The sequence below is a fragment of the Nelumbo lutea genome, chromosome 8 (assembly GCF_056320005.1).
Source record: "Nelumbo lutea isolate HS-2025 chromosome 8, American lotus-T2T, whole genome shotgun sequence".
Lineage (NCBI taxonomy): Eukaryota > Viridiplantae > Streptophyta > Magnoliopsida > Proteales > Nelumbonaceae > Nelumbo > Nelumbo lutea.
In genome coordinates, this window is record NC_142691.1 from 41,365,761 (window position 1) to 41,393,457 (window position 27,697).

Consider the following 27,697-nt stretch of genomic DNA (forward strand, 5'->3'; position numbering starts at 1 on the left):
CTGTTTGCTGGAAAAGCAGCAAACAGGGGTCCACTACAGACTCCACAACCGAGGCCGAGTACATTGCCGCAAGTGAAGCTGCCAAGGAAGCCGTGTGGATGAAGAAGTTCATACATGAATTGGGAGCGATTCCATCCAGCTCATCTCCCATCCCGTTGTTGTGTGACAACAATGGAGCGATTGCCCAGGCTAAAGAGCCTCGGGCTCACTCGAAGTCAAAGCACATCGAGAGAAAGTACCATGTACTGCGGGAGATCGTTGGTAGAGGGGACGTCCTGATTCAGAAGGTAGCATCAGTGGATAATGTGGGAGACCCATTGACTAAGCCACTGACACAGAAGGTGTTTGAGAAACATGTGGAAAGTATGGGACTCCGGCTTGTACCAGATTGGACCTAAGTGCAAGTGGGAGCTGTTAGACAGTTTTTGTATGCACTTAGCTTCAATCTGATTTGATGTCATTTTGTTATTTAGTGGAAATGAATAAAGTGCATGTTTGATTCATGTTGTTTGGTTTAATTCTGTGTAAAACCCTAAAACTGGACATTTATAGAGACTCGTGTTAGTTTTAAATGTTCACAGCCGTTGGATAAGTCTGGGGAGATTTATCCTGCTAAGGCTGATACTGGTGTGCCACCAAGTGTTGGGATGGCCTGTCTCAGCCACTAGGGTAAGACCCGAGGCACATGCAGTGTGGGATTACTTGAATCCTTGAACTGGACCAGATTTCCAGTATTGCCCTGGACCTTGGAGATAGATGGGCAAAACTGGAAAGTTACACCTGACCCCTAGACTCGATTATGACACTTCACTAGGTGTTGGATTAGGCTGCCTTTGATATGCCAATCAGTGAGATCCTTAGCGGGGATCAAAACCTAGGTATGTTGGGGCAGTTTGAGAATTCATCTGAGTGGGTGATCATAGTGACAGAATCAGCCACTTTGTCAGACAAAGGGTAATGATCATGAATGCACTCTCTCTGATGGAAACCAAACTGCCGGCAGTTGATTTCAATCGTTGGAATTTTGTTTTGCAAAATTAATATATTTATATATATATATATTGTACGGTTTCAAATTGTTTGCAAATGGTTTTAATTCCTGGGATCCATGTGAGAGGAGAGTGCGGCACTGTTCCTTGCAGCCGAGGGAGAGGTCCTCTCTTGTCGGGCAGTGCTTGATCATTAAGGGCTGAGAGGTTAAGTGTAAGACCATTGAGGATAATACCTGATGGGCTAATCTTGCACCTACCCACAGTCCCTGGGTTTTTATAAGATGGCTTGGCCCAGGGACCACTTAATGTAAGTGTTGGGCCCATAGGGTCCATATGATGGACTCAAGGGGTTCATTGAGTTTTTCAGTGAATTCGGCTGGGCCGAACCCATGTGGCTGGTGTGTAGATCAATGCTTGGGTCCCACGCCATACAAAGAAGCCCAACTGGGCAGCAGATTGGAAAGTAATTAGACACTAAACACTTAATGGGCCAGAAGCCCATTTCGAGGTGGACTGATATGATCACCCATCCTTGGGGCGAATCTGAGATTAATGTTAGTAAAAGGATTGGGCCTTTAGCCTTATCCACTCTTGGAGACCAAATTCAAATTAGATTTGAATCTGGTAACCTCCTGATAAGATCAGGAGTAAGCTAACTTTATCTGCAGATAGGATTAAGATTATCCCCTATCCAAATACTGATTTGGATTGGGATAACTCCTAATTAGGAGGATTCTTAATCAAGAAGAAAGGAGGAGAAACCCTAACCAAGAAAGAGAAATATCAGATTTCGAACAACCTTGAAGAGATATAGGATATCTCTTGAGAATTGAGATGGGATCTCATTCATACTCCAGAAAAAGAAAAAGGCAGTTCAGCCTTTTCGCCTTTAGAGTTCTCCTCCTGCCGCCGCCATCTGTTTTTGCAAGATTAGATCTTTGTAGAAAAAGAATGTCAAGAAATTTGTTCTTGACATTAGTCTTGCAACAAAGACTAAAAGGATTCAGTGTTTAGTGTTTCCAGAGGATTCTTGTGAAGGATCCAGTGTGTAGGATGCACCCTGCTGGTTCTGTTCCATCCACAGCTGTGTCATCTTCAGCAGGAACGGATCTTGGAGCATTCTTTGGGCGTGAACACCAACTTTGGGAGATACTGCTTCTCTGGATCAGGTATATTCCTCCCATTTATCTTTTGGTTCAGATCTGGTTTGATTATGGTTCAAGTAGGATCCTTGAATATTGTATTCTAAACTTAGGGAATATGATTTCCCAACTCCCAGTTGGGAGAAGGTAGGAAATTTTTGAAATTCGCCCACCCATTCTGCAACCTTTATGGCGTCCATTAGATGGATCCTACCATTCTTTTAGATTGGGCCTTCCTACGATTTTTCCCCGAATTTGGGCCCGGATTTGACTTCGGTGCAGGCCGAATCTACGAAATCCCAAAACATTAATTGTGGTTTTTTCTCTTATCTATCCATTGGATCTTTATTCTGCCCAATCGGAGTTTGGATACACGAGTTAGGCACAGATTACTGAACGATGCCGAAACTGTGAAAAATCATCTAGTTTGCCTTTCTTTGCTCCTAATGCCTTCTTTCATGTCCTGAACCGAAATATAAGAAATATGAGTCCGATTAAGTATGCAAGACAGAATATTTGGGGATAAAAATGTGATAATTTCTACTCTCATTAAATCCCCCTACACTTAAACTTTGCCCATCCTCAGGCAAGACAAAATTCGAGCAAAAATAAAACAAGAACAAACTAACTATCCTACTGATTTTTAAACTCAACTATCCTTCATCTTTCTCCACAAATATTATACGTTAACTATTGCAAACCATTAACTCAACACAACCAAGTCATGCACAACTCATTCATTAGTCAATCCAATTTTTGCTACTACAAACCAAGTAGTAAATTAGGGAAAACATTTTTATCTCGTCTCTTTCTCTCTCTCTCTCTCTCTCTCTCTTTTTGTCCTTGGTGGAAGTGAGTACATTTTATGCTCCATCTCACTTTCAGGATTACTTGGTCAGTAGGTGCATTTTATGCTCCATCCTACTGTTTGAATTACTAGCAAGTAAGTGCATTTTATGCTCCATCCTGCTATTGAATTACTTGGCTGGTAGGTGCATTTTATTCTCCATCCTACCAAAAATATTCACCCTATTTATTTAAACCTGAATTTAGGAGTAACTTAATTGGAAATGGCTTCAGATAGGTCATGTACTTCTTAGTTGTACCTCATTACTAGGTTCACAGAAATTTTCCTAGAACATTGTTTCAATTGATTTCAAAAGAGTTGAGGTTTTGATTTTTTTTTTTTTTAGAAAATGCTGAAAACATGACCTAAATCAAATTTTAAAACACAACCTAAATTCTAACCTAAATCCTAAATCTCCTCCCCCGCACTTAAAACTTACATTGTCCCCAATGTGAGGTTAAATGCAAAGAAAGGGCAGAAAAACTAAACTAGAAATGGAAAAAGAAAAAGAAAAAGGAAAAAATAAACTTCCCTATCATGAATCAGATCCTCTAACTCTCGTGGTTTCAGCTTTCGGTGTGCTCCCCTTCCATCCATCATGGGTGGGTTTAAATATGGAGCATGGGCCTACAAAACAGAGGGTAATGGTCTCTTATTAGAAATCAATAATATCATATAAGGTGCATTACCTTGTCTTGGCTTGGACCCTTCTTGACCGGCCTTCAAATTGTGCAAAACCTCCTTAACTTCCTCATCCAAGTCATCTTTCAAAACTCTTTCAGGGTAAGGGAGAGGAAGTTTAATAGCATCTAAACTTAGTTTAGGCGTACTCCCTTCGATCTCCATTTGAGCATCGGCTGCCTCAACTTCCTTGTCATCATTCTGGATTTTGCCAATTGTCTTCCCACTTCGTAAGGCTATGGCGTTTACTTGCTCTCTGGGATTCTTATCCGTGTTGTTGGGTAGCCGTCCCTCTTTTCTTTCCGACAACAGATTTACTATCTACCCCATTTGAACTTCTAAGTTCTTGATCGATGCTTCATGTTCTTGGAATATTGCTTTAGTGGCATTGATGAACTTAGAAATCATCTCTTCCAAATTACTCTTTTCTCTTGTGGGGGCAGTTGTTGTTGGAATCCCATGGGTGCCTTTTGCTGATTGTTGCTCCATGAAAAGTTTGGATGATTCCTCCACCCTGGGTTGTATGTGTTTGAGTAGGGATTAAAATTTGACCTGCCAACATGAGAGATAAAATTAGCATTCTCATGTGAAGTAAAATGACTACTTAATGGACAATCAGAATTAGTATGTCCTATTTGACCACAAAAATCACATGGGATGGTAGATGATGTATTAATTGCTGTAATATTAAAAGTATCCAATTTCTTATTCAGATTAGCAAGTTGAGTAGATATGGCTGCAAGGGGATCAATATGGTGTACTTCCCTCTGATTGTGCGGTCATTGCTCCACTAGTAGTTGTTTAACATGCCTAACAAAACAAGTTCTAGAATAATCAACCCATGTTAGTCCGTTAGAAACCAAATGCTCACAAGGGTCAAATCTATATTGCATCTTGCCTATTATCATTCAAACTACTAAGATACCTTCCATAGCCAAAAATTTCAGCTAGATTTGCCTGTATCCTTTTCTGTCTATCCCACCTGAACACATGATTCACAGTGGTTTGCAATGATTCAAAAACAAGTCTCCAAGGAGCATAAATTTCAAAGGAAGAGTTAATAAGATGATTAAAGCATGCTAGAGTCCAAAAAAAATTTATTAACCCCTTAATCCTCCCCCACACTTAAGATATACATTGTCCTCAATGTATAGAATATGCATAACAAGAACAAGGAGAGAAAGATTTAAGAGGACTTCCCTGAATGCCTTGTTGAGATCTTGTAGATGTGAGATACGAAAAAAAAACACACTCAAAAAAGAAAATTGAACAAAACAAACAACTAAACTTAATGAGTTGCCTCCCATAAGTGCTCGTTTTAAGTCATGAGCTTGATTGTCACCTTTCCTTCATGGTGGTTTCAAGGAGAGAACAGACCCATGGTGAATGGGTTGTTCTCCTTCGATGTAATGCTTCCACCACTGTCCATTTACATTGAATGTACTCCCATCATCATTATGTATTTCAATCGCTCCATGAGGGAATACTTTAGCCCCTTTAAAGGGTCGACCCCACTTGGTTTTTAACTTTCGATGTTTCTGATGAGACTGAAAAGAACCAAATTTTTGTCCCCTAATTTTCATATTTTTTTCATTATTTTAACACTTAAATGCACTCATTACTCTTGTATTTCGATTCAGGGCAATAAAGAATGGCAATTGGAAGGAAACATGCCAATACGGGCGATTTTGCACAATTTCGGCGATAGTCAGTGATCTGGGCCTAACTCACAATTCCGGACTCCGAATTGGGAAATTAAAGAAGCATTAGAAAGAAGAACGAAAGGCTCACAACTTTTATGTTTTGGGCATTGACTAGTTCAGTCCACATCGAGTACGAAACCGGGCCTGAAGTCGGAGCAACGTCGCAGCCAGGCCCATTTAACAGCTGAAGCCCAACTCGTAGAAGAACCTGGAAGCAACCCAAGTAGCAGAGAAGCCCAACTCGGATACAAGAGTCTAGAGTCCTAATTCGAATGTAATCTCCCAAGAGGGAGAGAGTCTTATTATATCTAAACTTTGAATGTAATCCTATAAGGATAAGAAGGTTGGGGATTAGATAAGAGATAGGATAGGATTAGTTCAAAGAAGATAAGATCAAGACTCCCTAAAAATAAGATGATCTCCTAGAAGGAGTTGGAAACAGCCATCTCCTTTGGCTATATAAAGAGGGGGGCGAACCAGCTCTAGCATCACTCATTCCAAGATCCAAGAGATCATCAAGAGGCCAAGAAGCTCAAGAAGGTAGTTCGGCTATGGAGAAGAAAAGCATGGAGATTGCGCAGATCATGAGTAGCTAAGCTTCTTTTTCTGGTTCAAGGGGGAGGTTCGATTGTGTCATTGTGAGGTTCTGTAGTTACTTTATTTTCTTTCTTTCTAATTCAAGTATTCATTAATTCTTGTGCATATTTTTATTGGACATTGATGTTAATTAGTTTGACAACTGAATTAATGTTGATTTTCCTATTGCTATCCATGATTTCGGTGATCCGTAATTGTCACGAATAATGGCACAAGTAGGAATTAGGTTGATATCTTTTTGGGTCAATTGTTCGTGATAGCCTTTGACCAACGTTTTATCATGGTTCAACCTAAAGGAATCGATGGAACAAAATTCAATAATTGCAGCTATCTCAATTATTGTTATTTTGGTTTAACTGTTTTCACAAATCTTAATGCTATCATTGTTTAATATGGAACGCTATCGTACCTAGTTGAGTGGTGATAAGTGTTGATCGAATGCTGGGTTTGGTCAACTGAATTAGGAAAACACAAGGTTTATTATGGCTATCCTAATAAATCTAAGGTTAAATGCTTGAATTGCAAGAATGCTGAATTGTACCTAGGATCGATGGCCAATCGATTCAATCCGAACCCTTGAACCAGAATTCGGTAAGACTGATTTTCTCTTGTTTGTTTAGTTTGTTATTCTTTTAATTTTAGTTATTTAATTTTCCCACACAATTACTTTACCCATTTGGCTAAGAGATTATTGATTTGCTCCTTGTGGGATTCGACCTAGAATCACCTTTACTGCAAATATTTTATTGTGGGACTAGTAATAATTTTGAGGGCTTCGACAAACCCGTCAAAATTTTGGCACCGTTGCCGGGAAGCAACATTAACTTCTTAGCTATTACCTTATTTTGTTAATCTTCTTGTTTATGACTCGTGCTTCTCAACAAGGTGAACTTCAGTACAACCCCGAAATTGAGAGGATCACCTGTCGTTGAAGGAAGGAGGCGAAGCAAAGGAAGGATCGCTCACCTAAAAGGGTGAACTCAGATATCAACCTACCCACTTGTGATTTTTCCATCTTCGAAGAAGTAGAAAGAATGGCTGATAGAGAGAGGACATTAAGGGAGTTGGCTGCACCAATTATGAACCAACAGCCCTTATGCATCACGTACCCCACTCTTGAGGTAGCCTTTGAACTCAAATCTGGTTTGATTCAATTATTACCTCTGTTTCATGGTTTCCCAGGTGAGGACCCTCACAAACATCTAAAGGAATTTCATGTCGTCTGTTCAAGCATGAAACCCCACGGTATGACCGAGGACCAGGTAAAACTCATAGCCTTTCCATTTACTTTAAGAGATAAAGCAAAGGATTGGTTGTATATTCTCCCTCCCGGTTCTGTATGCACATGGAATGAAATGAATAGGATATTTTTAGATAAATATTTTCCTACATCCCGGACTGCAAATATAAGAAAAGAAATATGTGGAGTTCGGCAGTTTGGTGGTGAGACATTATATGAATATTGGGAAAGGTTTAAGCAACTTGTTGCTAGTTGTCCCCACCACCAAATTCCTGAACAATTGTTAATCCAATACTTCTATGAAGGGCTTCAGCCCATGGATAGAATTATGGTCGATGCAGCCAGTGGAGGAGATCTAGTGAACAAGACACCTAAAGCGGCCAGGGAATTAATCTCCAATATGGCCGAAAATTCTCAACAATTTGGTACAAGGACAGAAGGTACCATTAGAAGGGTTAATGAGGTAAGCCATGCAAATTTAGAAAACCAGATTTCTGATTTAACTGCCTTGGTTAAGCAGCTCGCAGCAGGACAATTACAAACTGCTAGGGTGTGTGGTATTTGTTCGATCCCTGGACATCCTACGGACATGTGTCCATCATTACAAGATGGCCCGATGCAGCAAGTCAATGCCGTGGGAGGATTCCCGGGCCGGCCCCAATGAAAGTATGATCCTTACTCCAATCATTACAATACAGGGTGGAGAGATCATCCAAACTTAAGCTACGGGACCCAAGGAGGACAGCAGAAATATCAGCCCCAATTTTGCAGTCGACAGCCCCAGTTTTCAACACCCATCACAACGCAAGGCCAACCCCCGAATTCAGGTATGTCTTTGGATGAAATAGTTAAGGCTCTAGCTACTAATACTTAGCAATTTCAGTAGGAAACGAGAGCTAGCATTCAGAATTTGGGGAACCAAATTAGCCAACTTTCCACTTCTATCAGCAAGTTGGAGGCGCAGAACTCTAGGAAACTACCCTCACAAACGGTAGTTAATCCGAAAGAGAATGCAAGTGCGGTGGTGTTGAGAAGCAGAAGAGAGTTGCAGTCCCAACCAAGTTTACCATCAAAGGCATCCAAGGAAGAGGAAGGACAAGGGTCAAACGACAGCCCCATTGAGGTAAAATCGGACCCCCCTCTCCCTAAGGTTACTAATGTTGTACCACCTTTTCCTAGCAGGTTGGAAAATTCAAAGAAAGAGGAATATGAACAAGAAGTGTTAGAAATCTTCAGGAAGGTGGAGATCAACATTCCCTTGCTATATGCAATAAAACAAATCCCTAAATATGCAAAATTTTTGAAAGAGTTATGCACTAACAAGAGGAGGCTGCGAATTGATGAAAAGGTAAGAGTAGGAGAGAACGTTTCAGCCGTGATCAAGAGGACCCTGCCAGAAAAGCGTGCTGATCCAGGTATGTTTACCCTACCCTGTGTGATTGGCAATAAACGAATTGAGCGTGCCATGCTGGACTTAGGTGCATCTATTAATGTCATACCATACTTGATTTACTGTGTATTGATACTAGGTCCTTTAAAAGAGACTAGAGTTGTTATTCAATTGGTTGATCGTTCTAATGCATACCCAGAAGGGATTGTTGAGGATGTATTAGTGCAGGTTAACGATTTGATCTTTTCAGGTGATTTTTACATCCTGAAGATGGAAGAAGACACAGCCACGAGTTCAGCCCCACTTCTATTAGGTCGTCCATTCATGAAAATGACCAAGACCAAAATAGATGTGGACGAGGGTACCCTCTCCATCGAGTTTGATGGAGAGATTGTAAAATTTAATATTTTTGATGCAATGAAATATCCTAGTGAGTGTCATTCAATCTGCTCTATTGATACTATTGATTCGATTGTGCAGGAAGTCTTTGGAGAGGAGGACATGGATGATGAGTTGGAATATAAGGCACAATCAGATAGGGAGGAGGAGATCAATGCATCCTATGATACTCCGGAACTTGTACAGAAGGTAAGTACTTCTGATGTTCAATCGAAGGTTTCTCACACAAGGTTGCTGCCCTCTGTTTTGCAGGCTCCGGAGCTAGAACTAAAGACCCTACCTGATCACTTAAAATATGCCTACTTGGGCAAAAAAGAGACACTGCCTGTGATCATTGCAAAAGGGTTGATTGAGGAGCAAGAGGAGAGGCTCATCAAAGTCCTAAAGGACCATAAGGAGGCAATTGGCTAGACCCTAGCCGACATAAAAGGGGTCAGCCCCTCGATTTTCATGCATAGGATCCTTTTGGAAGATGATGCCAAACCAGTTAGAGAACCACAAAGGAAACTCAACCCGTTAATGAAAGAGGTGCTTAAATTGTTAGATGAAGGGATAATTTATCCAATTTCAGACAGCAAATGGGTAAGTCCTATTCATGTTGTACCTAAGAAAACTGGGATGACTATAGTAAAAAATAAAAATAATGAACTAATTCCCATGAGGGTACAAGGTGGCTGAAGAATGGTAATAGATTTTCGAAAGCTCAACTTGGCCACTCGAAAGGACTATTTTCCCCTACCCTTCATTGATCAGATGCTAGAGAGGCTAGCAGGTAAGGCTTTCTTCTGTTTTCTCGATGGATTCTCTGGGTATTATCAGATTGTTATTGCGCAGGAGGATCAAGAGAAAACGACATTCACTTGTCCATTTGGAACCTTTGCCTACAGACGAATGCCCTTTGGTTTGTGTAACGCTCCGGGCACTTTTCAAAGATGCATGATGAGCATATTTTCTGATTTTATTGAAAAATGCATTGAAGTGTTCATGGATGATTTTACTGTTTATAGTGATTCATTTGATGACTGCTTGAATAGTTTAAGTAAAATTCTAAATAGGTGTGTGGAAACAAATCTTGTCTTAAACTATGAAAAATGTCATTTTATGGTGAAGGAGGGTATTGTGTTGGGACATGTAGTTTCATCCAGAGGAATAGAAGTCGACAAGGCAAAAATTGATTTGATTGTGAGTTTACCTTACCCTACAAATGTTAGGGAGGTTCGCTCTTTTCTTGGACATGCAGGCTTTTATCGCAGGTTCATCAAAGATTTTTCAAAAATTGCCCTGCCATTGTCCAGTTTGCTGCAAAAATATGTGCCTTTCGATTTTGATGATGAGTGCAAGGAAGCTTTTAACAAGCTTAAAAATTTATTAACCATTGCACCCATCATTCAACCACCCGATTGGAACTTGCCCTTTGAGATCATGACAGATGCAAGTAATTATGCAGTAGGGGCCGTTCTAGGGCAACGAATAAATGGGAAGAGCCATGTCATTCACTATGCTTCCAAAACATTGAATGCTGCACAGAGCAATTACACAACCACTGAAAAAGAGCTATTAGCTATTGTGTTTGCTTTAGACAAATTTAGGTCATATTTGCTTGGCTCTAAAGTGATTGTTTTTTCTGACCATGTAGCTTTGAGATACCTACTAGCAAAGGAGTCGAAACTGAGGCTGATAAGGTGGATACTCTTGCTCCAAGAGTTCGATCTAGAAATCAAGGATCGAAGGGGAGCTGAAAATTCGGTGGCTGATCACCTAAGTAGGTTGGTGAAAGACGAGGGCTCCTCTCCCATTTGTGAGTTGTTTTCTGATGAGCAGTTGTTCCACATGAGAGGTATGACTCCATGGTATGCTGACATTGTGAATTACTTGGTCATGGGAATTTTGCCTAATGACCTTAGCAGATCCATAAAGAATAAAATCAGGTATGAGGCGAAATATTATGTATGGGATGAACCCTACCTATGGAAATTTTGTTCTGACCAAATGATTAGGAGATGTGTCCCTGAGGAGGAGCAGATGTCAATTCTAAGGTTTTGTCATAATTATGCTTGTGGGGGCCATTTTGGGCCAAAGAGGACTGCTCGAAAAGTCTTGGATAGTGGGCTGTATTGGGCCACCCTATTTAGAGATGCCTACTTGTTTTGTAAAAACTGTGAAAGATGTCAACAAACAGGTACACTATCTCGCAGGAATGAAATGCCCCAAACCCCCATTCTTATATGTGAAATATTTGATGTTTGGGGCATTGATTTCATGGGACCCTTTCCCCCCTCTTATGGTTTTTCTTACATACTTTTGGCAATCGATTATGTCTCAAAATGGGTGGAAGCCAAAGCCACCAAAACTGATGATTCTAAATGTGTTGTAGGGTTTATAAAGTCTAACATCTTTAATAGGTTTGGCACTCCTCGAGCCATCATAAGCAATCAAGGGACCCATTTTTGCAATAGAACAGTTGAAGCCTTGTTGAGAAGATATGGGGTGCATCACCGAATTGCCACTACTTATCACCCCCAGACTAACGGGCAAGCTGAAATTTCCAATAGAAAGGTAAAGTCCATCTTGGAAAAGACAGTGAATCCAGGAAGGAAGGATTGAAACCTACGTCTAGATGATGCTCTCTGGGCATATCGGACAGCTTACAAGACCCCAATAGGTATGTCCCCTTACAGGTTAATTTTTGGCAAATCTTGCCACTTGCCGGTGGAAATTGAAAATAGGGCCTATTGGGCAATAAAGCAATGCAACATGAATATAGTGTTAGACAGTTTTTGTATGCCCTTAGCTTCAATATGATTTGATGTGCTTTTGTTATTTAGTGGAAATAAATAAAGTGCATGTTTGATTCATGTTGTTTGGTTTAATTCTGTGTAAAACCCTAAAACTGGACATTTATAGAGACTCGTGTTAGTTTTAAATGTTCACAGCCATTGGATAAGTCTGGGGAGATTTATCCTGCCATGGCTGATACTGGTGTGCCACCAAGTGTTGGGATGGCCTGTCTCAGCCACCAGGGTAAGACCCGAGGCACATGCAGTATGGGATTACTTGAATCCTTGAACTGGACCAGATTTCCAGTCTTGCCCTGGACATTGGAGATAGATGGGCAAAACTGGAAAGTTACACCTGACCCCTAGACTTGATTATGACACTTCACTAGGTGTTGGATTAGGCTGCCTTTGATATGCCAATCAGTGAGATCCTTAGCGGGGATCAAAACCTGGGTATGTTGGGGCAGTTTGAGAATTCATCTGAGTGGGTGATCATAGTGACAGAATCAGCCACTTTGTCGGACAAAGGGTAATGATCGGGAATGCACTCTCTCTGATGGAAACCAAACTGCCAACAGTTGATTTCAATCGTTGGAATTTTGTTTTGCAAAATTAATATATTTATATATATATATATATGTATGGTTTCAAATTGTTTGCAAATGGTTTTAATTCCCGGGATCCATGTGAGAGGAGAGTGCGGCACTATTCCTTGCAGCCGAGGGAGAGGTCCTCTCTTGTCGGGCAGTGCTTGATCATTAAGGGCTGAGAGGTTAAGTGTAAGACCATTGAGGATAATACCTGATGGGCTAATCTTGCACCTGCCCACAGTCTCTGGGTTTTTATAAGATGGCTTGACCCAGGGACCACTTAATGTAAGTGTTGGGCCCATAGGGTCCATATGATGGACTCAAGGGGTTCATTGAGTTTTTCAGTGAATTCGGCTGGGCCGAACCCATGTGGCTGGTGTGTAGATCAATGCTTGGGTCCCATGCCATACAAAGAAGCCCAACTGGGCAGCAGATTGGAAAGTAATTAGACACTGAACACTTAATGGGCCAGAAGCCCATTTCAAGGTGGGCTGATATGATCACCCATCCTTGGGGCGAATCTGAGATTAATGTTAGTAAAAGGATTGGGCCTTTAGCTTTATCCACTCTTGGAGACCAAATTCAAATTAGATTTGAATCTGGTAACCTCTTGATAAGATCAGGAGTAAGCTGACTTTATCTGCAGATAGGATTAAGATTATCCCCTATCCAAATACTGATTTGGATTGGGATAACTCCTAAAAAGGAGGTTTCTTAATCAAGAAGAAAGGAGGAGAAACCCTAACCAAAAAGGAGAAAAATACAACAGAAAAGAAAAATCGCAAGAAAGGTTCCTGCGAATTGTGATCAGATCTCATTCTCCAGAAAAAGAAAAAAAAAAGGCAGTTCAGCCTTTTCGCCTTTAGAGTTCTCCTCCTGCCGCCGCCATCTCCTTTGCAAGATTAGATCTTTGCAGAAAAGAAAGTCAAGAAATCTGTTCTTGACATCAATCTTGCAAGAAAGACTGAAATAGATTCAGTGTTTAGTGTTTCCAGAGGATACTTGCGAAGGATCCAGTGTGTAGGACGCACTCTGCTGGTTCTGTTCCATCCACAGCTATGTCATCTTCAGCAGGAATGGATTTTGGAGCATTCTTTGGGCGTGAACACCAAATTTGGGAGATACTGCTTCTCCGGATCAGGTATATTCCTCCCATTTGTCTTTTGGTACAGATCTGGTTTGATTATGGTTCAAGTAGGATCCTTGAATATTGTATTCTAAATTTAGGGAATATGATTCCCAGTTGGGAGAAGGTAGGAAATTTTTTAAATTCGCCCACCCATTCCACAACCTTTATGGCGTCCATTAGATGGATCCTACCATTCTTTCATATAGAAGAAGCAGGGAAGGAAAGGAAGCTCCAGTTGCAAGAGCTGGAAGAGTTGAGGTTAGAGGCATACGAGAATTCAAGAATCTACAAAGAAAATACCAAATCATTCCATGACAATGCACTCTTAAGAAAATAATTTAAAATTGGACAAAAGGTCTTATTGTATAATTCTCGACTTCAACTCATGCCAGGTAAGCTGTGTTCCAGGTGGATGGGTCCATTTACTGTGACTAATGTTTTTCCCTATGGTGCAGTAGAGATCAAAAGTCTCGACACAAGTAAGAACTTCAAGGTGAATGGACATCGATTGAAGTTGTTCCATGAGGATGCAAATGCCCCCTCTACGGTAGACATCTCGTTGGAATTCACACTAAGTAGTAGAGATGTGATACATAGAAAGCTTATGGCAATAAGCACACATTGTTTTGATTCAAAGGAAAGTAATTGCATCTGGCTGAATTGGTTTGTTAAAAGCAATGAAGCACCCGTGCAGTCCAAGGAGTTTCAGCCCTGGAAGGCTTGTCTCCTTGACTATCGATTAAACTTGGGACCATGAGGAATGGTGATTTGCGATCACTCTTGGACAAAAAAAAGGGGGGAAAGAGATGAAAAGGGAATACCAAGTCTGAACTAAAGCATGCGATGAAACAGGCCTCATGTAGAGAAAAAATAATATTGAAAATCAGTAGTTGGTTTCTTTTGTGTTGAGTTTTTGCCTTGCCCGAGGACGAGCAAAGTTTAAGTGTGGGGGGATTTGATGAGACTGAAAAAAACCCTATTTTTTTCCTTAATTTTCATCTTTTTTTCATTATTTTAACACTTAAATGCACTCATTACTCTTTTATTTCGATTCAGGGCAATAAAGAAGGCAATTGGAAGGAAACATGCCAATACGGGCGATTTTGCACAGTTTCGGCGATAGTCAGTGATCTGGGCCTAACTCATAATTCTGGATTCCGAATTGGGCAATTAAAGAAGCATTAGAAAGTATAACGAAAGGCCCACAACTTTTATGTTTTGGGCATTGACTAGTTCGGTTTGCATCGAGTACGAAACCAGGCCCGAAGTCGGAGCAACGTCGCAGCCAGACCCATTTAACAGCTGAAGCCCAACTCGTAGAAGAACATGGAAGCAACCCAAGTAGCAGAGAAGCCCAACTCGGATACAAGAGTCTAGAGTCCTAATTCGAATGTAATCTCCCAAGAGGAAGAGAGTCTTATTATATCTAAACTTTGAATGTAATCCTATAAGGATAAGAAGGTTGGGGATTAGATAAGAGATAGGATCAAAGAAGATAAGATCAAGACTCCCTAAAAATAAGATGATCTCCTAGAAGGAGTTGGAAAACAGCCATCTCCTTTGGCTATATAAAGAGGGGGGCGAACCAGCTCTAGCATCACTCATTCCAAGATCCAAGAGATCATCAAGAGGCCAAGAAGCTCAAGAAGGTAGTTCGGCTATGGAGAAGAAAAGCATGGAGATTGCGCAGATCATGAGTAGCTAAGCTTCTTTTTCTGGTTCAAGGGGGAGGTTCGATTGTGTCATTGTGAGGTTCTGTAGTTACTTTATTTTCTTTCTTTCTAATTCAAGTATTCATTGATTCTTGTGCATATTTTTATTGGACATTGATGTTAATTAGTTTGACAACTGAATTAATGTTGATTTTCCTATTGCTATCCATGATTTTAGTGATCCGTAATTGTCACGAATAATGGTACAAATAGCAATTAGGTTGATATCTTTTTGGGTCAATTGTTCGTGATAGCCTTTGACCAACGTTTTATCATGGTTCAACCTAAAGGAATCGATGGAACAAAATTCAATAATTGCAGCTATCTCAATTATTGTTATTTTGGTTTAACTGTTTTCACAAATCTTAATGCTATCATTGTTTAACATGGAACGCTATCATTCCCAGTTGAGTGGTGATAAGTGTTGATCGAATGCTGGGTTTGGTCAACTGAATTAGGAAAATACAAGGTTTATTATGGCTATCCTAGTAAATCTAAGGTTAAATGCTTAAATTGCAAGAATGTTGAATTGTACCTAGGATCGATGGCCAATCGATTCAATCCGAACCCTTGAACCAGAATTCGATAAGACTGATTTTCTCTTGTTTGTTTAGTTTGTTATTCTTTTAATTTTAGTTATTTAATTTTCCTACACAATTACTTTACCCATTTGGCTAAGAGATTATTGATTTGCTCCCTATGGGATTCGACCTAGAACCACCTTTACTGCAAATATTTTATTGTGGGACTAGTAATAATTTTGAGGACTTCGACAAACCTGTCAGTTTCCCGCTTTCATCCTTCATAGGTGGGTTTAATCCTGGAATAATGACATGCACAATAGAATGGAGGGGTTTTGTGTGAGATGGAGGTAAAGATGCATTATGAATTATAATTTCAAAAGAATCTAGCTCAAAAGTCAAATTTCACAATTCTGATTTCAGTACAAACTTCTGCTCTACTTGTTGCAATTGATTAGGACTATTGTTAAGTGCAACTTTTAGCGTGTCTTCTGATTTAGACGTGTCTACTTCGGCTGCACCAATATCAATGATATCGATTGCATAAATTTCATGTTCAATTGTGTTGGGATGTTCCATGGTTTTAAATACATTGAACACCACTTCTTCACCATTGATTCTAAGGGTAAGTAGACCTTTTCGCACATCAATTAAAGCATCAACAGTAGCAAGAAAAGGTCTCCCTAGAATCAACGACATTGTCCTATCTTCTTCCATATCCAACACAATGAAATCAGTAGGAATAATAAAATTGCCCATTTTGCCCAAAACATCTTCTATTATTCTCTTACGATATTTAATGCATCTATCAGCTAATTGCAGGATAATAGTTGTAGATGTTAGTTCATGCAGTCCAAATTTTTCAAAAATAGAATAAGGCATTAAATTTATACTAGCACCTAAATCACATAAAGTTTTTTCAAATTCAGTATTCCCTATGGTGCAAGGTATAAAAAAACTCCCTGGATCCTTAAGCTTTGGGGGCAATTTCTTTTGAAGAATTGTTGAACATTCTTCGTTTAGCTTTACCATCTCATCTAGTCTCTTATTTAGATTGGTTATTTGTGCATATAGGGATGCAAAGGAATCTATGTGGTGTACTCCCTTTTGATTGGTTTGATCATTTCTCCACTGATAGCTGTTTGATGCCATCTCCTCCACTAAGTCATATGCTTCCTCTAGAATTTTCCTCATGATTGTACCACCTGCGGCTGCATCAATAATGGACCGATTAGAGGGGGTAATACCATTTGTCGCCAAATTGGTATCCCATGGTGGGGACACTTCTTAAGCATCTCCTTGATTCTTTCCCATGCTTCATACAAGGATTCCCTCTCAAATTGAGCAAAGGTAGTAATATCATTAATTAACTTTGTTGTTTTGGAGGGTGGGAAATATTTAGCCAAAAATTTTTGGGTTAGAGCATTCCAAGTGGTGATACTTCCTACAGGGAGTGAGTTAAGCCAATCTTTATCTCTATCACACAATGAAAAAGGAAATAATCTAAGCCTAATAGCATCATCACTAACTCCATTATGTTCAAATGTATCACATATTTCTAAGAATTTAACGATGTGTGCATTAGGGTCATCACTTGGTAACTGATGAGACCAAAACGAACCCTAATTTTATCTCCTAATATTCATTCTTTTACATTTATTTAGCACTTAAATGGACTCATTACTCTTGTATTTCGATTTAGGGCAATAAAGAAGGCAATTGGAAGAAAACAGGACAAATCGAGTGATTTTGCACAGTTTCGGCGACAGTCAGTAATGTGGGCCTAACTCTCAATTCCGGACACAGAATTGGACAATTCAAGAAGCATTAGAAAGATGAAATGAAGGCCCACAACTTTTATGTTTTGGGTTTTGACAGATTCGGCCCGCATCGAGTACGAAAACGAGCCCAATGTTGGAGCAAGTTCGCAGCCAGGCTCATTTCACAACTTAAGCCCAACTCGCAGAAGTACCTTGAAGCAGCCCAACTCGAATTCAAGAGTTAAGAGTCCGAATTTCGAATGTAATCTCCAATGAGAGAGTTTTATCAGATCTAAAGTCTTGAATGTAATCCTAGAGAGATAAAAAGATTGAGATTAGAGCATTAGATAAGAGATAGGATAGGATTAGTTCAAGATAAGATCAAAACTCCCTAAGGATAAAATGATTTCCTAGAAGGAGTTGGAAAACAGCCCTCTCCTTTGGCTATATAAAGAGGGGGGCGAACCAGCTCTAGAAATCACTCATTCCAAGATCCAAGAGATCATCAAGAAGACCAAGAATCAAGAAGGCAGTTCGGCTATGGAGAAGAAGAGCATTGAGATTGTGCAGATCATGAGTAGCTAAGCTTCTTTTTCTGGTTCAATGGGGGAGGTTCGATTTTGTCATTGTGAGGTTCTGTAGTTACTTTATTTTCTTTATTTTTAATTCAAGTATTCATTGGTTCTTGTGCACATTTTTATTGGATGTTAATGTTAATTAGTCTGACAAACTGAATTAATGTTTATTTTCCTACTACTATCCATGATTTCGGTGATCCGTAATTGTCACGAATAATGGTACAAATAGCAATTAGGTTGATATCTTTTTGGGTCAATTGTTTGTGACAGCCTTTGAGCAATGTTTTAACATGGTTCAACCTAAAAGAATCGATGGAACAAAATTCAGTAATTGCAGCTATCTCAATTATTGTTATTTTGGTTTAACTGTTTTCACAAATCTTAATGCTATCATTGTTTAACATGGAACGCTATCGTACCTAGTTGAGTGGTGATAAGTGTTGATCGAATGCTGGGTTTGGTCAACTGAATTAGGAAAACACAAGGTTCATTATGGCTATCCTAATAAATCTAAGGTTAAATTCTTGAATTGCAAGAATGCTGAATTGTACGTAGGATCGATGGCCAATCGATTCAACCCGAACCTTTGAACCAGAATTCGGTAAGACTGATTTTCTCTTGTTTGCTTAGTTTGTTATTCTTTTAATTTTAGTTATTTAATTTTTCCACACAATTACTTTATCCATTCGGCTAAGAAATTACTGATTTGCTCCCTATGGGATTCGACCTAGAACCACTTTTACTGCAAATATTTTATTGTGGGACTAGTAATAATTTTGAGGGCTTCGACAAACCCGTCAAAATTTTGGCGCCGTTGCCAGGGAGCAACTTTAATTTCTTAGCTATTACCTTCCTCTTGTTAACTTCTTTTATTTTATGACTCGTGCTTCTCAACGAGGTGAACTCGAGTACAACCCTGAAATTGAGAGGACCACCCGTCGTTTAAGAAAGGAGGCGAAGCGAAGGAATGATTGTTCACCAAAGAAGGTGAATTCAGATTGTGATCTTCCCATCTTCGAAGAAGTAGAAAGAATGGCTGACAGAGAGAGGACATTAAGGGAGTTGGCTGCACCAATTATGAACCAACAACCCTTATGCATCACGTACCCCACTCTTGAGGTAGCCTTTGAACTCAAATCTGGTTTGATTCAATTATTACCTCTGTTTCATTGTTTCCCAGGTGAGGACCCTCACAAACATCTAAAGGAATTTCATGTCATCTATTCAAGTATGAAACCCCATGGTATGACCGAGGACCAGGTAAAACTCATAGCCTTTCCATTTACTTTAAGAGATAAAGCAAAGGATTGGTTGTACATTCTTCCTCCCGGTTCAGTACGCACATGGGACGAGATGAACAGGATATTTTTAGATAAATATTTTCCTGCATCCCGGGCTACAAATATAAGAAAAGAAATATGTGGAGTTCAGAAAATTGGTGGTGAGACACTATACGAATATTGGGAAAGATTTAAACAACTTGTTGCTAGCTGTCCACATCACCAAATACCCGAACAACTATTAATCCAATACTTCTATGAAGGGCTGCAGCCCATGGATTGATTATTCTAGAACTTGCTGTGTTAGGCATATAGAGACCACGATCAATGAATTCATGGATCAGGCTGTGAAACCCTATGATTCTTGTGAAAAAAAAAGAGGGAGTTTGAATCTAAAATCGTGACTAATGTGAGATGGAGCATAAAATGCACTCACATCTAGAAACAAAAAACAAGTGTGAGGCGGAGCATAAAATGCACTCACATCTAGAAATGAAAGCAAGTGTGAGATGGAGCATAAAATGCACTCACATCTTGAAAAGAAGGCAAGGGTGAGATGGAGCATAAAATGCACTCACCCTAGAACCCTAACCCCATTCTCACCTTCAGATCCTAGGAATTCACACTAAGTGGTGAAGATGTGATACATAGCAAGCTTATGGCAATAAGCACACCTTGTTTTGATTCAAAGGAAAGTAATTGCATCTGGCTGAATTGGTTTGTTAAAAGCAATGAGCACCCATGCAGTCCAAGGAGTTTCAGCCCTGGAAGGCTTGTCTCCTTGACTATTGATTTAACTTGGGACCATGAGGAATGGTGATTTGCGATCACTCTTGGACAAGAAAAAGGGGAGAAAGAGATGAAAAGGGAAAGGTTACCAAGTCTGAACTAAAGCATGAAATGAACTAGGCCTCATGTAGAGAAAAAGAAAGATTGAAAATCAATAGTTAATCTCTCTTGTGTTACTTGAGTTTTTGCCTTGCCCGAGGACGGACAAAGTTTAAGTGTGGGGGGATTTGATGAGACCAAAATGAACCCTAATTTTATCCCATAATATTCATTCTTTTACATTTATTTAGCACTTAAATGGACTCATTACTCTTGTATTTCGATTTAGGGCAATAAAGAAGGCAATTGGAAGAAAACAGGACAAATCGGGTGATTTTGCACAGTTTCGGCGACAGTCAGTAATCTGGACCTAACTCTCAATTCCGGAAACCGAATTGGAAAATTCAAGAAGCATTAGAAAGATGAAAGGAAGGCCCATAACTTTTATGTTTTGGATTTTGACAGATTCGGCCCGCATCGAGTACGAAAACGAGCCCAATGTTGGAGCAAGTTCGCAGCCAGGCTCATTTCACAACTTAAGCCCAACTCGCAGAAGTATCTTGAAGCAGCCCAACTCGAATTCAAGAGTTAAGAGTCCGAATTTCGAATGTAATCTCCAATGAGAGAGTTTTATCAGATCTAAAGTCTTGAATGTAATCCTAGAGAGATAAAAAGATTGAGATTAGAGCATTAGATAAGAGATAGGATAGGATTAGTTCAAGATAAGATCAAAACTCCCTAAGGATAAGATGATCTCCTAGAAGGAGTTGGAAAACAGCCCTCTCCTTTGGCTATATAAAGAGGGGGGCGAACCAGCTCTAGAAATCACTCATTCCAAGATCCAAGAGATCATCAAGAAGATCAAGAAGCAAGAAGGCAGTTCGGCTATGGAGAAGAAGAGCATGGAGATTGCGCAGATCATGAGTAGCTAAGCTTCTTTTTCTGGTTCAATGGGGGAGGTTCGATTGTGTCATTGTGAGGTTCTGTAATTACTTTATTTTCTTTATTTTTAATTCAAATATTCATTGGTTCTTGTGCACATTTTTATTGGATGTTAATGTTAATTAGTCTGACAAACTGAATTAATGTTGATTTTCCTACTACTATCCATGATTTCGGTGATCCGTAATTGTCACGAATAATGGTACAAGTAGCAATTAGGTTGATATCTTTTTGGGTCAATTGTTCGTGACAGCCTTTGACCAATGTTTTAACATGGTTCACCTAACAAAATCGATGGAACAAAATTCAGTAATTGCAGCTATCTCAATTATTGTTATTTTGGTTTAACTGTTTTCACAAATCTTAATGCTATCATTGTTTAACATGGAACGCTATCATACCCAGTTGAGTGGTGATAAGTGTTGATCGAATGCTAAGTTTGGTCAACTGAATTAGGAAAACACAAGGTTTATTATGGCTATCCTAATAAATCTAAGGTTAAATGCTTGAATTGCAAGAATGCTGAATTGTACCTAGGATCGATGGCCAATCGATTCAACCCGAACCCTTGAACCAGAATTCGGTAAGACTGATTTTCTCTTGTTTGCTTAGTTTGTTATTCTTTTAATTTTAGTTATTTAATTTTCCCACACAATTACTTTATCCATTCGGCTAAGATATTACTGATTTGCTCCCTGTGGGATTCGACCTAGAACCACTTTTACTGCAAATATTTTATTGTGGGACTAGTAATAATTTTGAGGGCTTCGACAAACCCGTCAGTAACCCACTAAATTGAATGCTTGTTTGGATCATTTGAATTATTGCAGGCTTGATTTCAAAATTGTTGGCATGAATGGTGTGTTTGCAAATGCTGGATGTCGCCCCATCAATGTTTGGACAAGCATAGTCCAAGATTTCCTTCTGCCGTCTCTCCTTCAATCTCTATGGCTGGTTCGCATGTAACAACCTCCTCTCTTGCTTTTCCTTTGTTGGCACTTTGCAACAAGCGAAGGGTCCTCTCAATCTCAGGATCGAATTCTGCTAATCCTTCCTGTCTAGTGCGTGTCATGCATTAGTAAATCTAAACCAATAAGAATTCGAACAAATAAAAAAATAATAATAATAACAGAAATAAAAAGAAAATAAAAACAGAAATAAAAGGTCCAAATTAATCAAGGTTAACAAATTCTAATATTATTTTAGGATTAAATCCCTGGCAACGACGCCAAAAAATTGATAGCTATAAATATATAACCCTAGCAAGTGCACTAGTTATCAAGTAGTATAAAAATATCGTTCCCATGGGGATTTAACAAAATAAGTATTAGACCCACAGTCTTCCCTAATTATTTTGACAATCGAAATTCAGATTTCAGAGTAAGAACTACTACGAAAATGGAAGCAAGGGTGATCAGTAACCGAATATGTAATGGATGAAATTGTTAGGACTTTTAGGTCCACCTAACCAATGTAATGAATATTAATGGATTCGATTAACCAAGATTATTTGCCATTTCCATAAGCTGAGGTCTTCCCAAATTTATTTAATATTCTCTCTCGAGATATACTAAAACTACGTCCATCAAGTAACCCTTCGATCTCTCGAGTAGAACTCTCAAGATGGAAATGCATTAAATCTAAGAAAAACCATTAAATTCAGATGAATCATGTATATATATCTCTATATACTATTCAATTCACACTATGAATTATTCAGTCGATTATGTGAATTCCTCTCTCGATTCATTCACATAACACAAATCAATTAAGAGGTGGCCAAGATCTTAATTGCATTAAGCACAATAATTCATAGACTATATGGAAATCACAATCTTGGATAAATCATAAAGATAAAAATATATTTACTAACATGGTTAGGCTTTCCACATCCATAGCAAGAAACAAATCAGTTCATGATAAGAGAATTAAAGCAAACAAAGGGAAAGAAAGAACTCTTGAATTCGCCCATGGTGTTGAGATATCCTCTTCTTGCCGCCACCTTCTTCTTGAAGTTCCTTGAATTCTTGATCACCTTTCTTCTGTTTCTTGACTTCTTTTCTCCTCTCATCATGTAAGACCATTGAGGGTAATACCTGATGGGCTAATCTTGCATCTGCCCACAGTCCTTGGGTTTTTATAAGGTGGCTTGACCAAGGGACCACTTAGTGTAAGTGTTGGGTCCATTAAGAGCCCATGGTGGTGGGCTCAGGGGTTCATTATTTCCTATAGTGAATTTGGCCAGGCCTTGTAACCGAGACTGGGCTGAACCCATGTGGTTGATGTGTAGATCAATGTTTGGGTCACACGCCATACAAAGATACCCAACTAGTCAGCAGTTTGGAGGCTGAATGTGCACATGGACTTAATGGGCCTAAAGCCCAAATCGTATTGGTTTAATTTGATTAATTAAAGAGGGGTGGTTCTGGGATTTAGATCAGCAGATAGGATATGGAGTTATCCTTTTCCACTCAGAGAGTCCAGATCCAAATAATGATTTGGATTATGAAACTCCTAATAAGATTAGGAGGGCTGATATTTATCTACAGATAAGATAAGGGTTTATCCTATCTCTTAAAGAGAGTCTAAATCCAAATACATATTTGGATTTGGAAACTCCTAATGGGATTAGGAGGAGCTCTCTTTAAGGCTATGAATAGAGGAGGAGGGAGAACCCTACTTCACCCAAGCTGATTACAGATTCAAGAGAGAAGACAAACCCGGTAAGACTGATGCCATCTTTTGCTCTTGCCTCCCTCTATTGCTGTTGCCATTGCCAGTTCATTCTCCACCTGTAGGAGCGATCAAGAAGTGTTCTTGATATCAGTTTTTGGTGAAAAACTGATCTGAAGTTGTGCTCACTCGCCCTCCATCAGATTCTTGGCAAAGAATCAGGTTCTTGCTGAAGAACCACCCTACTAATTCTGCTCCACCCTACACTGTGTCATCTTTAGTGGGAGTAGTTTTTGGAAAACTCCTTGGGCATGAACACCTTTATTGGGAGTTATTACTACTCTGTATCAGGTATATCCCTCTCTTACCTTTTGGTTTCAGATCTGGTCTGGTTTAGGGTTCAAGATTGATCATTGAAAAGGTAGTTTTCTAAAATAGGGAATGTGATTCCCACATGGGAGAGAGAAATTTTTTGAAAATTTTCTATACCTTCAATTACTAGTAGATTAGGATGGATCCTGTTGATGAGGACAAGATCGCATTCATAACTGAGCTCGGCCTATATTGTTATAAGGTCAATCCCTTTGGATTGAAAAACACTGGGGCAACATTCCAGCGCCTTGTAAATAAGTTTTTTTGAGTCTTTGATCAGCAATAAAGTAGAATGTTATGTTGATGACATGGTCTTGAAGACCCAGCTTTTGAACTCTTCGTTAGATGATTTAACTGATGTTTTTCAAATTTAAAGAAGATATAATATGAAATTAAATCTGAATAAATGTGTCTTTGGAGTTTCTTCAGGTAAATTCCTAGGCTATATAGTCAACCGACGTGGCATCGAGGACAACCCAGAAAAAATAAAGGCAATTCTAGATATGAGACCACCCCAAAAAATAAAAGAAGTCCAAAGGTTGACTGGCTAGATAGCTACCCTAAGCTGCTTCATGTCTAATCGGTGGACTGATGCCTACCCTTTTTTAAAACTACAAAAAAGAGCAAGAACTTTGAATGGACCGAAGAGTGTCAACTCACCTTTGACGAGCTGAAAAGGTACCTAAGTGCCACACCAATTTTAACTCGACCTAAAGAAGGGGATGAGTTAAAACTATACCTCTCCGCGAGTGATGAAGTAGTTAGTTCGGTACTGATCAAAGAAGTAGATTGAATCCAACGATCCATCTACTATGTTAGTAAAGTTTTGTAGGATGCAGAGACTAGGTATACAGAGATCAAGAAACTAGCATACGCGCTGGTCATAGCAGCCCGAAAACTACGCCCATACTTCCAGGCCCACACTCTCGTTGTTCTCACCAACAGGCCCCTGAGGCAGATTCTGCTTAAGCCCGAGGTATCTGGAAGATTAACGAAGTGGTCTATTGAGCTGAGCGAATACAATATCCAGTTCGAGCCATAACCAGCAATCAAATCCCATGTCTTGGCAGATTTCATAGTAGAGTGCACGTTCGGCACAACGACCCCTGAATTGACCGAGCTCGCTTACACTTCGAAGGCATTAACCAATAGGGCACCAAACCCAATCAGAGTAGTACCAACTTGGGATGAGGAGCCCTGGATCCTCCACATTGACGGCTCATCCAACCAGCGGGGAAGCTAATTTTCAATTCAAGAATCAATTTCAAGAAAGATCTGAAATTAATAATTCTGATTGCAAACATTCATAAATCAGATATGGGGCTGTTCGTACTAAATCCACTTGCAAAATAGAGATTAGAACATAAAGTTGCAGTTTCATAAACTACAAAAATGCAGATTGCAATAGTGATATCTGTGAATCTTCAACGCCACTGACATCTTCAATCAAGAAATAAAAAAAAAAAAACAGAAATCCTAATTTCTATTAATTAATTACAACTAGATTGAAACCTATACATTCAGTCTAGAAAAATAAACAGAAAATTATTTACAGACTGAATGAATAGAAACTGCTAGAATAATGCACAAAAAATTTGCGCTAAATTTGCACTTCGATCTCCATGTACGAACAGCCCAATAAATCAAGAAATAAATAAAGAACAGTTCAAAATCAATTTCAGATTTATAATATTAATTTCAAATCAATCACCCCACATCTAGAAACAATTTTCTAGAAATAAAACAATCTGCACAGATTCGGGTAGAACACCTTCTGTCCATTTGCGCAGAGAAATGGCGCCTCAAAGATTCGCCTCCTCATCCTCTAGAGAGTCAGGCTCCTCTTCCTCCGCTTGGTCCACCGTCTCAGGAGACAAACCCTTCATAGTAATGCCATCAAGGTTGAGTCCAGAGAACTTCTTCCAAACCAGCCATTGGCAAAGCTTAAACCCCGAGCGATACAAACCTGAACTGTACTCCGCCTGGAGGTCCTGAAATTCCTGGGAGTCTTTAAAATCCCAGACCGCTTTCTCTCGCTCAGCCTCCACCATCTTATCAAAGTTTCAAGTCCGATTTAGAAGAGTGGAGTCCAAGTCCCGCACCTGCCGTCTGAGGAGCTCCCTCTCTGCCGCCATCCTCGATGATTCCTCCCTGTAACGTGTGCTCTCTTCAGAAAGTCAGGAGATTTGAGCCTCCTGGTCGTAGACGAGCAGCTCCTAAGACTCACTCCCCTTGCGGGTGTGATAGAGCTCGCCCCGGATCCAGTCGAGCTCACCCTGAAGCTTCTGGTTGGCAGTCCGCTGGTCGAGGGCATCGACGCGATGGATGCGCATCTGGAGAGCCATGGAATGGATGGCGGAATTCACCTGCCAACAGAAAAGAAGATCAGAAGACAGCGGAAAAGGGCAAAACAAGAGAGAAAAAAGGGAAAAAGGTCACTTACCACCATGCAATGAGGAGAGGCGAACGCAGAGAGGTCCCCGAGCTCCATGTTTTCCCCACTGAGCGATCTCGTCATTAGTGATTGCCTTCCAGCTCCTCTAGCGAGCCACCAGATAATCATTTACCCCTTCCTAGTTTCCCACTGGGAACCGGGGGTAAGGACGGGGCTGAAGGGGATTATAGGGAGCCTCCCCCGACTGAGGGAGCACGTTTCCCCCAGGGTTAATCCCACTAGCCCCCTTAGGTGGGGGCATCAGAACCTCGGGCGGAGGAGAGGGTAGAACCGCCTCAGCAGACCCAAACTCAGTACTTCCCAAAGAAGGGGTCCGGTCGGGGCACGTCCTCTTCGCATGGCATCTCTAGCTGCCCGAGAGAAGGCAGCGCGAATCAGCACTGGACATGATGGCTGCCAAAAGACCACAATATATTAGTTCAACAAGAAACAAAATACATGTGTACACAATATTGTCACAAGGCACTACACGACCTAAAAGGTCATCCTACCTGGGCTCAAGCCTGCCTACATGAGCTTCTCCTTGGTCATGTAGTCCGAGAAAAGGAAGCCTACCGACGCCCAGGACAGCATCGTTTTTCGAGTTTCGGGGTCCAGCTCGGCCCTAGGGTCTTGGATGGTGCCCCTCCATGCAGTGAGGAAGGGCCACCCCTCGGGGTTATGGACCACAACGTAATCCCGCTTCCAGGCGGGAATCTTATTTGGTAGTTCGTACAAGAGCTTATAGCCGTAGCGCGGAGAGAGGTAATAAAAGCGCCTCTCCGGAGGAACCCCAGGAGCAACATTTTTTATATAGAGATAAGAAGTAAAAATGTCAAGGTCCAAGGGGAGGTAGTACTCATAACACAAAGAAATGGTCCCAACCATGTTCTGGATAGCGTTGGGATGAAGCTGATCGATGGTAACATTAAAATGGTTTAGCACCTCCACTATTAGGGGGTGTAAGGGAAGACGCAGGCCAGCCTGAAGCTGTTCCTGGAAAATAACTATATTGTTGGGACCATGCTCCCAAGGGAAGTTACCAGTGGGGAGACTGTAGACAAGATCCCTAGGAATGTGAAAATAGCGGATTAGGGACCTGAGTCTCTC

General features: G+C 40.2%; 1 non-coding gene across 1 annotated transcript; it reads left to right on the forward strand.

Moving 5' to 3' along the window:
• Positions 1-16,986: 16,986 nt before the first annotated feature.
• LOC148843901 (small nucleolar RNA R71) lies at positions 16,987-17,093 on the forward strand. The gene has a single exon (XR_016103937.1). It is a non-coding gene; the product is annotated as a small nucleolar RNA R71 (small nucleolar RNA).
• Positions 17,094-27,697: the final 10,604 nt, after the last annotated feature.